The sequence below is a fragment of the Myotis lucifugus genome, unplaced genomic scaffold, assembly GCF_000147115.1.
Source record: "Myotis lucifugus unplaced genomic scaffold, Myoluc2.0 scaffold_52, whole genome shotgun sequence".
In the NCBI taxonomy this organism is placed as follows: domain Eukaryota; kingdom Metazoa; phylum Chordata; class Mammalia; order Chiroptera; family Vespertilionidae; genus Myotis; species Myotis lucifugus.
The window spans coordinates 2,231,874-2,246,776 of record NW_005871100.1 but is presented as its reverse complement, the minus strand read 5'-3'; the positions used below and the strand labels follow the sequence as shown (position 1 = coordinate 2,246,776).

Genomic DNA, 14,903 nt, shown 5'->3' with positions numbered 1-14,903 from the left:
TAAGAGTTGGGTCAACTTAGAAGATCACATTAACATTTGATTAAACAACTGTTAGAGTCATGGCTTCTCATGTAGGTGAATGAAAGCAATATTTTTCATTTCACAGTTCTCACTCAACAGTCAGAATTCCTGAATTGTGTGCTAAGCTGTCGTCTCTCCTAATGAAATGAAAGCTATTATCCTGAATGGAAAAGTCTTTTTTTTCCCATGACATCCATCTCAGATGTTTTTGCTTATCCTAAACTAGCCTGAATCTTTTTACTTATTGAACATTATTGAGTACTTTCTAAACTAATAAATCCTGTACCAGAATCTACTACCCATAGAAAGTGAAAGAAAAAGTTACTCACCATACACTTTATCATATGTCTATTTGAAATAATATGAAATATTGGCACTATTTCCAGTTCAAATATATCATATTGAAGGATTCAGACAAACTGTTCCTCTTAAGAACTGTTTAGAAACAGAATAAAATCTAGGCAAATACAAAGAGATATTGGAAGAATCAAATAAGCTCAATGTCAGAAGTTTATGATTTGCTAACACTGTCTTACTAAACCTTAAATATTACAGTTGGAAATTGTGTCCAATGTTCAATATTTAACATAAACAAAGTTATTTATCAGAGTTTTATAGAATAATAAAAGCAGTCAACAATGTAACCAATTAAGTAACTTTCTGTACACCAAAAAGATAAAATTATATACAGCAATGAATATATCTATGACAATGCTTTGAAAATATACTAAAATATTAGGTAAAGTAAAAAGCAAGCTATTAAATTGGATAGGTGGTATTTTCTCCTTATTTAACACTTCTTAAGAATTTCTAAATCTTCTACAATCATTAATCTTATAATCAGAAAAAAAACAATTTTTGGTTTTGAAGACAAAGTGAAGCAACTGAGAGACAAGGCAAAAAAAAAATGCATGTTTCTTATTCCTTATTACTACCTGTTATGACCTCTTGCGTTTCCTGGGAGTCAGGTTCTATTTGTTCTCTTACAATAGGTCCTTCTCTCCCTAACATTCTGAGAAGACGTGTCCTGACCTGCTGAAGCCATAGAACCCCAGAGACTCAGGGTCCATGTCCTCCTTGGTCAATGAGAAGGCTCTGCGTAAATGTGAGAGGTTCTAATAACAGTTACTGTTCTTACATTTGTATTTAATTCTGCCCGAAGTAGAGTCTGTGACAGATGTGCATATAATTGGTTCTAAGCAAATATTTGTTGAACAGATGGATCCAAAAAATGAATCATGATATTTTAGACCTAGATGAGATAATACATGTTCACGTGGCCCAATTCTTTCATCTTACCAACCGGAGAGCGGAAGCCAGAGGATTAAGTAAGTGACTTGCGTAAGATTATTCTGCTAGTGAGTAGTAGGGCCAAGCAATACTCAAAGCAAGGATTTGTTTATGGCGCTAAATCCAATCTGCATTCCACTTTCCTGTCCTTGGTTATAGTTACATTCAGATATTCTGATTCCTGTTGTCTCGATAGATAATAACAGCCTGTAATGGTCCTAGATCCTTTCATAGACCAGCAGAGGCTGTAGTTAAACAAATAAAAAAGAAACATTACTAAGTAAATCTTTCCAGAGAAATTTGGTTTTCGGAAAAAGTTCATACTAATCCTGTCATGACTCAGTAGACCTTGGGCAAGACAGTGACTTCTGTGGATCCAGGTCTGTGTGTTAGAACCAACAACTAGATTTCCAGGAATGGTGAGAGCCAGTTCAACATGGCCATTGTTACAAATTACACTATAAAAGTTTACCATTAAATAAGTTATATTTTAAAAAATGTCATAAATATCAAAACTCACCACTTCTGAATTATCTTACTGCATTTGACTATTATCTGTGTCCTGGAGTTAAGTTTTTCTGTATTTGTCAGGTGGGTGGATTATACAACAGTTTGCTACCAGGCATTTCTTTCCAACTCTGTGTTCAGTGACACCTATGGACGGCTTCCAGTCAGCCACGGTGGGAATATTTACACCATGGCCATCAGCAAACATCACAAATCAGGGTTTTCCTGCCCCTCAGAGAGCCAGTTATTGAATATACACCTGCATGTGTTGGTCTCATGTTTTTTCTTTTAAAAATAAGCTGAGAACCACTTTCTATCAACTCAAATGTTAATTCCAATTGCAATGACCAGCAGAAGAGACAAACGGGAGAATCCTGCCAAGTTGTCATCTGTGTGTGGAAGCAACCGACAACCTTCTTACATAGGCAAGGCCTCTAGGAGAGGAGCCTGCCACTGGAAGGGGTGTGCTCCACCAACAGAGAAGAAGCAAACAGAAACTCCACAATGAGGCCCAAACACAGAGCCAACATTTCAAGCAGCCCTGTGTTCTCTTCATCTCTCCTTCCAACTTCTCCACTTAAAAGTATTCCAATTAAAGGGTAAAAATCATTGATGTAATAATTATTATAGCTGAAATTCAAACAGTTACATGGGTCCCCTCACATGTTTAATTGGCGTTAATAGCTCCCAACACAAAACATTGCCCCAAACAACAAAAACAGGCCAACTAGTAATAGACATTTCCACAAAATCTGTAATTTTTAAAAAAAGCACAAGAAAGTAGTTCCTCTGGTTAAAAAAGAGTCACCTCTCAAGATTATTCATGCATATCCAAAGCATTTGGATCCTGTATTAAAGGACTACTGTGCAACCCTAAATGAAATACCAACCCAGATCCCAAATCTAGCTATTTTGTGAAAAAGATATCCATGCAAACAAATGATAAAAGAAAGCCCTTATTTTGAAGGAACCACTACTCATCTTCCTTATGGCATCATTTCAATTTCTAAAATTGATATTTGAAGCGCTCTGTTCCCAGAGAGGACATAGTACCTGGCACACCTGGTGATGGGCAACCATCTGCACAAGTGGCACTGGGACTATACGCCTATCGCCTTTTCACAGGCCGCCCCTCTGGCAGCCGACAGTGGTGTCTCACCTTGCAAATGAGTTGGGAGTGCCTATCTCTGCCACCATACCCTTGGACTCCCAGGCAAGGGAGACAAACTTGAGTTATGTGGCAGGTAGGGAATGAAAATAATCAGCAACCGGAGAAAATAATATGATCAGACACTGTAGTAGGACACTTTTACCTTGAAATCAAACCAGAAGGAAAATTTGAGTGGGGGTAGAAATAAAAAGTAGACATGGCCCAAAATGTTAATAATAGTTTTGAAATAAAAAAACAGAAAGACCATCCCCATGATGAAAGGCATTGTCATGATAATGATACCAATAACTTCTATCAATTATTGAATGCTCCCTATGTCCTGAACCCATGCTAATGGTTTTATATTTCTATTTCTAACCTTTACCATGCAGGTATTATTACCTCCCATATTACAGATGAGAAACTGATCCTCAGAGAATTTAACTTACTTGCCAAATTCACACAGCTAATAAGTGGCAGAACAAGGAATTCAGGCCAGTCCTTATCTGTCTCCAAAGACCATTCTACAGTCCCAATACCAGCATGTCCCAAAAGGTGCTACATGGGCCAAGATCCTCCTCCTTATCCAGGTAAGTTTGGAAGTACAACATATTATATCCTCCCAGAATTAAATTATTATTTTGCTGAGAAGTTCTGCTGTAAATAAATGTGTTAAAACTTTATCCCAGTACTCTCCAAACCAGTGATGGCGAACCTATGACACGCATGTCAGAGGTGACACGCGAACTCATTTTTTTGGTTGATTTTTCTTTGTTAAATGGCATTTAAATATATAAAATAAATATCAAAAATATAAGTCTTTGTTTTACTATGGTTGCAATTACCAAAAAATTTCTATATGTGACACGGCACCAGAGTTAAGTTAGGGTTTTTCAAAATGCTGGCACGCCGAGCTCAAAAGGTTCGCCATCACTGCCCCAAAACAACAATATTTCATTAAGAAAGCCTTTTTATTCTTGTATAACATCTAAAAATGTAATAGAACACCGTTCTGTGACCTTTGTTTACTCAACAAAATATGTTGGAGGGACACCTTTAGCCTAGGCCCTCACTGTTCCAAATGACCTCAAGAAAGTGTCTGAGCTAACAGTGTTCAGGAAACACTTCTCTGGGCGAAGCCAGCCTTGAGGAAGCAGTGCAAAGGCCCTGAGGTGCAACCAAGCTTTGTTTGTTGGTTGATGGGCGTAGAGTGGATGTAGGAGGAAGTGGCACATGATGAGTTTCGAGGGTAGTCAGGGTCAACACATGTGGAGTCTTATCTGTATTCATAGGCATTCGGATTTTTTTTTTCCTAATTTCAATGGGAGACCATTGGAGGCTTTTAAATAAAGGAGCAATACCAGTCTAATTAGAATTGTGAAATGTGAAATGATCACTCTGGTTGTTACCTTGTATATGGACTTTAAAAGAATAAGGATTAGGAGGCTGATGTAATAATCTAGGAGAGATGACAGAGGCCGGGGTCAGGGAGTAGCTGTGGAGGTGGTGAGAAGTGGTCGGCTACATTTTGAAGGCACGTCCATGAATATTTGTTAATAAACTCAAATATAATGGGGAAAAGCAAAGATGACCCCTAAGTCTATCTTTTGTCCAAAGTGGCTGCATGAATTGTGATGAGTTGAATTGTTTCCCCCCAGAATATATACTGAAGTCCTTCAGAATGTGACCTCATTTGGAAATGCTATCTTTGCAGTTGTCATTATGACCTCATTCTAACTTAACTAATGAGGCTGGGGTCCAGCGAGTGATGGGAGGGTGGTACAAAGTGGGATCGGGTATCAGATTATGGTGGTGTTTGGGGCTCACTTCTTCCCAGCTCCAATGTTTCCATACAGGGTGAGGCTGGCCTCTTGTTACTTCCTTGCTCACTCTACCAGGTCAGGGGGGGAGGTGGAAAAATATCTGATGATAAATTTGGGGAAACTGTTAGTCTCAACTTCCTTGTTGTCGCACAGGAAGCAGTGTCTTTCTCTCTCCGCCAGGTGTGGGCCTGTGAACAGCGGGGCAAGTCTGCTCTGCTCGACTGTGGGCGTTAGTCCTAGGAAGCCCATTGTTCCAGAAGTAAAAGCTCCAACTCAACCCAGCCTCTCTCAGTAATAAAAGTGATCTATTGCTATCCACCTGCCTTGCTCTTTTGCCTTCTCAATTTCTCCAAAACTCAGGCAATGGAGAGAAGTTTGCTATTTTGGGGCTCCCCCAGAGACCTCAAACAGAATGGGATTTGGGTTTTATTCCGAGTGTAACAGGGTGGAATATTTTTTTCCAGTGCACCCCACTGTCTCTATTATGCTGCAAACATTTCATCATACGTGTAACTATACAAAGGCTTGGGTAATAGTATCAGTGTCACCACATATCCAGAATCTGAAGCCCACACAGTATGGCTTGCACACCTTAGCCCTGAAGGTATGAGAGTTGATCCACAGAAATAATTTCTAAAGTCAAATCAGCTAAACTATCTTCACAGGACCGTCAAAAGACAACAAAGTCACACAAGGACGAGTTAGCAAGAACAAAAGGATACCAAACCAAATCCCCTCATTAAATATTTTAAAATCAAGTGGGTAGAGTATCCAAAGTGGAGATGACAGAAAAAGCATGGAAACACCTCTATTATTGCTTCTATCAGCAGTTTCTAAAATCAGAAAAGCTATTTTCACTCTTTGGCTTGCTGCGTTCTGACTTCGGTCCATACCATCTTGCCAAAATCATTAATGATCTCCATATTCCCAAAAACAAAAGTTTCTGCCATTATCTTAATTGATTTATCTGATACAATGATATTACCCTTTAGGACAATTTGTCATTGACTTGCCTTCTGTCATCTGTGCTCTTGTAGATCTTCTAGAATGTTATCCTACAGAGTTCCCTCTTCTTCTGCCTTCCCGTAAACATTGGGATTCCTCAGATTCTCTCCTTGGTCCACAGCTCATCTCTCCCCACTCTCTCTCCAGGGTAATCTCATCACTTTAACTAGCACCTTCTACTGACACCACTCAGAATAATAGCTCTTCTTAAAAGCCTAGCCTCATCTATCCAACTGCCTGCCACACATTTTCGCCCGAGGCCCCGTGGGCATAGTGAACGCAACTTGTCAAAGTGGAACCTAATCCTTGCGCTAAGGCAGAGTGAATTGAACACATTTACTTCTGCCCCCTCATAAAACTGCTAGAGTGCAGTGAAGACATTTTTTAAAAGGTATAAATCCCTTGGCCCACGAGAACAGGAAAAGCAGCAGCACATAAGGCAGGTCAAATTTTGTTGTCGTGAGATGGAAAGGGAACGAATAGTGTGCAGAGCATGAACGCAGAATATAGATGAGACGCCAGCTAATTCACATTACACAACCACAGAAAAGCCCAGACATTCTGAGTGCTGGAGCCTGCAGAAGGCAGAGGTGGGACGGGCTGGAAAGAAGGCTTGGTCCAAGTCTGTAACAGCAGGTAAAGGCTCAGATCCCACCGCCCCCAGCCTGGCTCCTACTTATTCTGTAGAACACTTATTCTTTGAAAAATTAAACCAGGGGAACTCTAGACTTAGGAATAGTAAATACAGTAAAAACTGGGGAAGAGGCACCCAATTTAAAGCTATGTCTCCGCACTGACATACCCTGAACACTCCCCCTTGAACTTGAACGTGTCCTGAACCCAGGCCTTGAACACTCAGCTCTAAGAAAGCTGGCAGCACACACTATGTGCCTCCATCCCTCATCCTGCGCCGGAGCCTGAGGACGCCTCTCTGGGATAACTGCAACCTCTTAGAGAAAGGACCTAGCGACGCTGACCTGTGAGGTCCTCCGTGGAACTTCTTGGTCCTGCCAATCAATTCCATGGCGCCAGGGAGCTGCTGACAAATCCCTTGGACACAGCGAAACTTACAATCAGTGACTTCATTTCTCACATTTAATACACAGCCAGACTGCAAAGAACCACTGCACATTGGGAAGAAAGTCTCTAATTTAAAAGAAAAACCAAAAGAAACTACTTGAAGAAGAAAAACACCTCAAAAGAAACAATAATACATGAAATAGGTAGCCCTTCAAAAACAAAAAAATTATTTACAGGAATAAGAGTAGACGTTGCATTCATTAAGTAATAGAAAGTTGTCTTGAAAAGAAACAAAGAACAAGAACACGCTCCTGAAAATTAAAAGTAGGGTAATAGCGGTTTTAAATTTTTGATAAAAGAAGGGACAAAAAAGTCACAGAAATCTCCCAGAAAATATAAGGGCAAAAATATAAGAGGAAAAAAGGTCATTATGAGATTTGTTCTGGAAGACCAATATCTGAGTAACGGGCATTCTAGAAAAAGAAGGCAGATAAAATTCAGGGGAGGAGATTATTAAAGAATTAGTACAAAAACATTTAGCATAAGTATGGACATGATTTGCAGAATGAAAGGGATGACATTTTTCCCAGATCAAGGCATGAAAAGACATGGAACAGTTTCCAGGAATAAAAAGACTACATAAACTGGGAGCAAGAGAGAGAAAAAAACAAACATTAAAAGAATCAAGAACCAAAATGGCACTAGACGTTTCAAAAGTAGCAACAGCAGCTAAAATACATTGCAGGGAGGGGTGGGCAACAGCTTCAAAATTCTAAGAGGAAAATGAATTTTAAGCTAGAATTGTATACTCAGCCAAACTAGCAAACAAGTGTAATGATAAAGAATGTTCAGGTGTACATGTTTTTAAAAATTGTTTCTCATATAGCACTTCTCAGAAACCTAGCGGCAAACGTGTTCCACCAAATTGAGGAAGTAAAGTAAAAAAGAGAATGAGGTGGCATCCCACTAACAGGGGAACTAACAGGACAGAGGTCCCAGGATGACAGCTCTACCTAAAGGCCACCCATGCAGACTGGAGCAGTAAGACAGAGCAATCCATAGGGAAGGATAAAAAAAAAAAAAAGCGTGTAACTAACTACCTCATGAGTTTTTGTGAAAAACCTTTTTCATAAGGATACTACAGTTCTGTCAGCAGGCTTGGACAGAGTTCTCATAATTACATAGAAAACTAAATAAAAAAAGAGGCAATTACTAACTCAATGAAGAATATCAAACTGTACAAGAAAGGTATTGGAATGAGAGTATACTACTTAGCTCAGCAATGAGCAATACTTACATAATAAAGTCCTCATCAGGAATGAATTTAGCAACAACAACAAATTCTGTAACCATTGGTCAGGGTGGAGGATAGGCAAGTTGAGACATAAGTTAGGAAGGAGTGATAAGTTCTCACCTTAATAGACAAATACCCCAAGTTGATTTTTTAAAGTACAACTCTAAATCAAGAAAGAGTTCAAGAAATCAAGAAATAGATTAGTCAGATCACTGAGAAATTTGGAGTTAAATACTAGAAGAAACAGGTGAAAGCCTGGGATGAGACTCCAGAGAGAAGAGAAGTGTGGAGAGTAGTAGAAAGAGGAATACAATTTTTTGCCATGAGAATTGTACTATGACTTGGATTTTTCACTCATGGATGTGAATTATGTTGACAAAAATCAAAAGTAGTTAACAATAACTCAAAAAAGTAAACTTATTACCTTCTTCCCTAAACAGGTCTCTACTTCCCTGTTTCGTCTTGGTTGGAAATACTCAAGCTCTGAAGCCGGGCATCCCAGACCGATTGACTCCTCCGCCTCCCTCTTGCTGCCTTTCCACAGCCAACCAGCCACCACTGCATGTCTTGGATGTTTGTCAAATTCTTCCTCTCCCCTCTAACTCTACTCCCAGGTCCGAATCCAGGGCCTTACCATTACTTACCTGGACCAACGTGAAGCTCCAAGCTAAGCTCTAACCCTGACTTTAATGCCTACTTGAATGATTTCCCCACTCTCCTCATTTGCTGTTGTCTCTCTATTTTCTTAGGCTGTGGGTGTTATACTTTTCCCAACTTTGTTGCATGGCAATAGATAACCACTCCCTGAGGCAAGATATAAGCGGAGAGTACAAAGTGCTAAAGAGCAGGAAGAAGCTAGAGAAATCATACAGAAGCGATTGCAGGGGATGTTGTTGGAGCGCTCAGTCTTTACCATCCAGTGGTGAGAAACTACCTAGGGCTTCATAATTGTAAAGAATACTATGGCCATGGTGCAAGGATGGACTTCAGCTACAAAGACAGAAGGCAGATAAACTATTAATTGGGCTTTATAATAACCCAGAATAAAGATGATGATGCCGGGCAGGGGATAGTAATAGTGTAAACAGGGAAGATTGAAAATAACCAGAAGGTAAAATTAGCAGGACCTTGGGAGTGATGAAATATTATATGTTGAAATAGAACAGAATCTAGGATGATTCCCAAATCTGACTTAGATGGCTGGGCAGATGGTGGCATCAGTAACTAGATTTCTCACTATGTGATTTTGTTGTGAAACTAATGCATTAGTGCATTCGTGTGTGTGTGTGTGTGTGTGTGTGTGTGTGTGTAAAAGACAGACAGAGAAACAGGGAATACCAGATCCCTGAGAAAGTGAAAATCAGCTCCCTGCTAATCACACTGTGATGTTCCCCACAGAACACTGACAATGCTTCTACACACCCGAGGCCACACTGCCGCTGCCAGATGACTGACAGCCCTTTCTTTTGAGCAGTCACTGGTTTCTTACCAACATGCCCGAGCCCCACTTGTCCCTCCCCCGCCTGAACAAAGACTGCTGAGTGGTCAGCTGCTGAATTGCCATGGCTACTAGACAACAGCCTGTCCAGTGCCCCCTCTTCGCTGGCTCCTCCTTTGACCCAATCAGCACACAGCCAAACCTTCCTGAGTCCCCTCCCTACATCCTTGATCCTTTGACTGGGTGTCTTCCTGTGCTGCAAGTAGGCTAATAACATGAACTGTGTCATTGCACGTGTAGCCCTGGTAGTCTGCACGTGTAGCCCTGGTAGTCTTTCATCAGTGAGCTCCCACATGCCCTTGAAAGGAGTGCTGAGACCACAACATACAGAGAGAAGAGGCAATAAATCCAGAGCATCAGGGCAGCTGCGGGCTCTCTTATTCTGAGACCGGCCTCTGTTCCTGAGCGTACAGAACTCTCTCCCAAGCCAAGTCAATTCTACAAACACTCCAATCCTTGGAGAGAAAAAACATTATTTCCAGTTGATTTGTTGATTGGTAATACTATTCTTCATCAAGAAACCCAGGCAGGAAACTGTTTCATTTTCAGAATTAGCTATGACTGTCACTTTCCCTGTGTGTCAAATATCAACTTTGCACCATGGGGTCCACACAAGCCTCAGAATAGGTTTGTCTTTAACTTCCTACATTTCTTGTTGCTCAACTTTGCCCAGGCACAATCACATTTCCTGGCCCTTTCAAACATAGCGAGTCCCCCACACTCTTTTCCACACAGTTTTCTCTCCTTTCATAGAATTCAATTCCTTAGAGATTTTCTGGGCAACTGATAAACTGTGAGATACTTTGCTAAAATTCATGGAGTCAAAGGTGAAAATAATACAGTACTAGTACTTGCTTTCACAGAGAAGAGACCGGCACAAACCCAGTAACTCTGGCAGACCGGGTATGTGCTAGAATAAGGTGCAAGAAGCTCAGTCTCTAAGCCACTACCAATCAGCACTTCGCTCAATTCAAGTTCTCATGGGTGATGGCCTCACTCCCAATCCGAATCCTATATTGCTCAGTGTGCAACTGGCCCCTTTCGACTTCAGGAAGGAAAATGGAGCATAATCCTTATGTCTACTGAGTCAATAATAATCGATTACAGAGTCAATACAATCTTGCTGGAGGCCCCAGATCCTATTTCCCCCTCTCTCCAAAGTCTCAGAATGGAAGGAAAGTAAGGAAAAAGGAGAAAGTGACCACAGATATGTAAATGAGCAGGACAATGGGAAAAGCAGAAGATGGATGGAATAAAACATACAAGTAAACAAAACTAGAGCTTTCTTCTAGTTCACTCTAAAACAGTGGTTCTCAACCTGTGGGTCGAGACACCTTTGGGGGTCGAACGCCCCTTTCACAGGGGTCGCCTAAGACCATCAGAAAACACATGTATAATTACATATTGTTTTTGTGATTAATCACTATGCTTTAATTATGTTCAATTTGTAACAATGGAAATACATCCTGCATTTCAGATATTTACATTACGATTCATAACAGTAGCAAAATTACAGTTATGAAGTAGCAATGAAAATAATTTTATGGTTGGGGGTCACCAAAACATGAGGAACTATATTAAAGGGTTGCGGCATTAGGAAGGTTGAGAACCACTGCTCTAAAAGAACTCAGCAGAGGACCAAATGTGTGATCTTAAGGAGAACTAATGAAGTGATTGTTAAACTTAGCTATAGGGGTTGGCATTTCTGAGGGAGTTTGACAGAGTTCAAGAAATGGGGTGGAAATAAGACAGGGCCGGAGGGCAGACCACTGATAATAACCAACTGAGGGGCCACACCAGAGGGGCCACAAGAAGGACCCCGTGTGTGCAAACATTTAACATAATACCTGCACACAGTAAGCATGTATGTATTCCATCTCCTGTATCCACTCAGAACAGAAGTACTTTGTCTAAAGGTACATAGCTTTGAGGTATCAGAGCCACACTTGAAGGTAAATAAACATGTTCTCTCTTTCAAGTACACTAGGCTTCCTCTTAAGAATGGGGCATTCCCAGGGGTATTTGGGTGCTAATAAATGGGTATATGCTGTTCTCTGAGGCAGTAACTAAGCTCTCTCTCCCTCACTATCTTAGTTCTGTGCATACCAGAGTAGCATTCAACACTGAGTGTTTCCTCTGACAAATGCTATGCTTCTGGAAACAAAACAAAGTCATTAACAAAATACTGTCATGCTGTTTGCTTCTGTGGGAGGCACTCAGACAGACATGAGCAGAACAAGGAGATGAGCCAGGTATAGTGTCACCAGGGCGGAAAGTCCTGGGTGCCTAGCGAAGGACAGTTGTAGGGTGGGACCGCTCCCCCAGGGTGAATAGCTATGCTCAGGCAGTTTGGACCCCTGACCTTTCCTCCCTAGAGATGACATCTAGGCCTCAGTTGTATTTCAGCTCCAGGCCCAGAAAAGCAGCAACACCAGCCACAGCTGCCCTCAGGACCAGCTGTATTGGAGAGTGACCCCCTGCCCTGGTGCTGGCCAATCAATCAGTGGAGACCACAACCCTGAATGGACACACCTGGAAAGCTACTGGATATTCTATTAAGATCTTCCCCTGGGGCCTCCCCTAAAATCTCCACCCTTAAAACCCTGAGGAGGGAGGACCCAGTGTGATATCCTCCCAGGGGCAGGCCAGTGCCTTTCCCTTTCCTTTTTCCCTTTCCTCTCCATCTCTCCCTCCTCTTCTCTCCCTTTCTCTCCTATGTCCCCCTCCCTGCCCCAGGCATGTTACTATTAGCTTTCTCACTCCCAAGCTCCAAGGACCCTTCCTTTACTTCCATAACTCATTTCCTACACCCATTTCTTCTAGGAATTACTTCTTCTACCTCTGATTTACCAAATAAATGTTCTCTTCCAGTTTGGATCTTGGCTCTGAATTCTTCCCTAGCCAGAACCCAAGTATCAAGGTTGCCAAACCTAGGTTTGGTCTGACTCCCTGGTCAGACACCTGGTGCCATTCCCACGGCCTACAACACTTCTTGTTTTTATTTTTTCAAGGGGAGTGGACTGGTAAGCCCAGTGGACTTGCTTAATACTCTTCTACGTCATTTGAACCTCCTGTCAGTCAAAGCCCACTTATCTCTCAGGCTATAAAATCAGGCCAGTAGAAACCCACGCAAACTGGTTTAGAAGCTAGATTCACATACATTGGGGTCCGCCCCTCCAAACCAGCCAATTCCTTAGGAAAGAGGAATAAAGTGGCTTCTTACAAAGAACACTGGCATTCTAGACAAAGGGTTTCCCCTGGCTTAGGTTAGCCTGGGGTAGAAGTCCAGGAAGCCCACCAGCCCAAGGGGCTTGATAACCGTACAGACTCTCCTATGCCCACAAAGCCAGTGCGGTCTACTTAAAAAGAAAGTGTTCTGGTTCCTATTTAAACAACTTTCTTAAAACTTACTTTTCAAGTTAGTAAAATGCATTCTCATTGGATCTCTTTTTCTCCTAACTCTCTGTTCTTACTCCACACACACACACACACACACACACAGAGTAAAAAATAGTTGTACATTTAAGGGAAGAGTGAAAAACAAGTCTTTTTTTTTTTAAAAAAAATAGATTTTTATTGAGTTCAGACAGGAAGGGAGAGGGAGAGAGAGATAGAAACATCAATGATGAGAGAGAATTATTGATCGGCTGCCTCTTGCACGCCCCCCTACTGGGGATCAAGCCTGCAACCCAGGCATTGGGAATCGAACCTGGGACCCTTCAGTCCCCAGGCCGACGCTCTATCCACCCAGCCAAACCGGGTAGGGAAACAAGTGTCTTTTAAATGTGCAGAGGGTAAGGCTTAGTGCTCAAGGTCACCAATTCGTATAAGGCAGAGCTGGGATTCGGATCCGTAAATATGGCAAAAGCCCATTTTCCCCGTGAGACCAAGTTGACCTTAAAGGTACTGGCGCTTCCATTTCTCTGCACATCCACTGGCTCCTAGGAGTCCCCTGCCAGGCCCGATCCACTGGGCAGGGAGCTGTCGCCTGTCCCACACCCCTGGCTTCCCCCTAACCCTACATTCCAGAAATTAATAGTCTTTCTCATGTGCCTGCCTTCCTTCGCTCCAGCCAACTCTCCTTTTGTGGGGCGCACTCAAATCCAAGGCATTCTCCGCTCCCACGTCTCCACAGCACCCCGGAATCAAAACGTCCCAAAGAGGGACGAGGGACGAAGGAGACAGTGCTCCTGCCTCACCCTGAGAGTAATGGAGGGGCCCCACCGCTCATGCTTCCCAGGAGGGAAGAAGCCCGGGGACCAGCGCCTGGGATCCTGCCTGGCGCCTTGGGGGTGTTTTCAGGGCTGGGCGCGCGCAGGGCAGAGGGTCAAGCCTTCGCGGTACCCCAACCTGGAAATCCTGAGCCTGCCAAGCCCACCCGCCCTCGGTAGCATCCTCCCGAGCTTTCTCCTTCCTTCTGGGGACCCAGGGCTCCAGAGACCCCCCGCCCCGCACTCCCTGCGTTCGGGAACGTGGTGCGGACCCGCCCCGCTGCGCCCGCACCCGGCGCACTTACGCAGGGCAGTGGGCTCTCCTTCCCGCCTCGGTGCGCACAGATCCGAGCCCGCCGGTTCCCCAGTCAGGAGAGGCCAGACAGCCCTTCCCCTCGCACCTCCCCGTCACCAGTGCCCTGCAGGACGCCAGCTTTTAAGGGCCCCTCTCAGCGACGCACGTGACCCTGGTTTCTGGGGCCCCAGGTAGGTCCCCACCCCCCTCCCCCGCGACCTGGCCTCGCCCAGTCGGCACTTCCCATCCTGGGAGCAGCCTGCAGCCCAGCGGGGCCGGAGGGAACTTAAAAATGAAAGGAGGAAGATGGGCAGGGGTCGATTCCGTGGGTTTGTTCCTCTGTGCGTTTTTTCTCTCCTGCGTTTAAAAAGCTGCTGTCTTAGAATTTCAACACTGTATTTCGAAATGATTGCCTCACAGGAGCGTTTGCTTGCAAGCTGAGTGTTTGCATCTGGAAACCCAGTGGTGCTTCATTCCCGCCGTTTAAAAAGCCCACGCGCATTCTGCTGGTGCACGGTCCCATCACTGACACCGAGACAGCGGTGAGTGCGGCACTGAGTGCTGAGAGCTTTCCCTGCGTTACTGCGCAGGAATCCTAGTGCAACCGGATGTGCTATTACCGTAATTACCCCCATTTTGCAGGCCGGAAACTGAGATTGAGAGGTTAGGTGTCCCATTCAGAGTCACATCTCTTGTAAGTGACCTGAGTACTTACTTACTAATGACCATCACTGGGTGCTGGGCACTGAGCCAGACTCTGGGGAAGACAGAATGAAAAGGTATTGCAAG

General features: G+C 43.2%; 1 protein-coding gene across 2 annotated transcripts in view; it reads right to left on the bottom strand.

The window, feature by feature from the left end:
• The window catches only part of CPVL (carboxypeptidase, vitellogenic like), a 101,364-nt gene extending 87,108 nt beyond the window's left edge, over nucleotides 1–14,256 (bottom strand). The window contains exon 1 of one of the 2 annotated variants that reach the window (XM_023753827.1): nucleotides 14,125–14,256. The gene's annotated coding sequence lies outside the window, so the exon portion shown is untranslated. Of the gene's footprint in view, nucleotides 1–350; nucleotides 416–14,124 lie in introns of those variants that run through there. The other variant, XM_023753828.1, reaches the window with a different exon arrangement.
• Nucleotides 14,257–14,903: the final 647 nt, after the last annotated feature.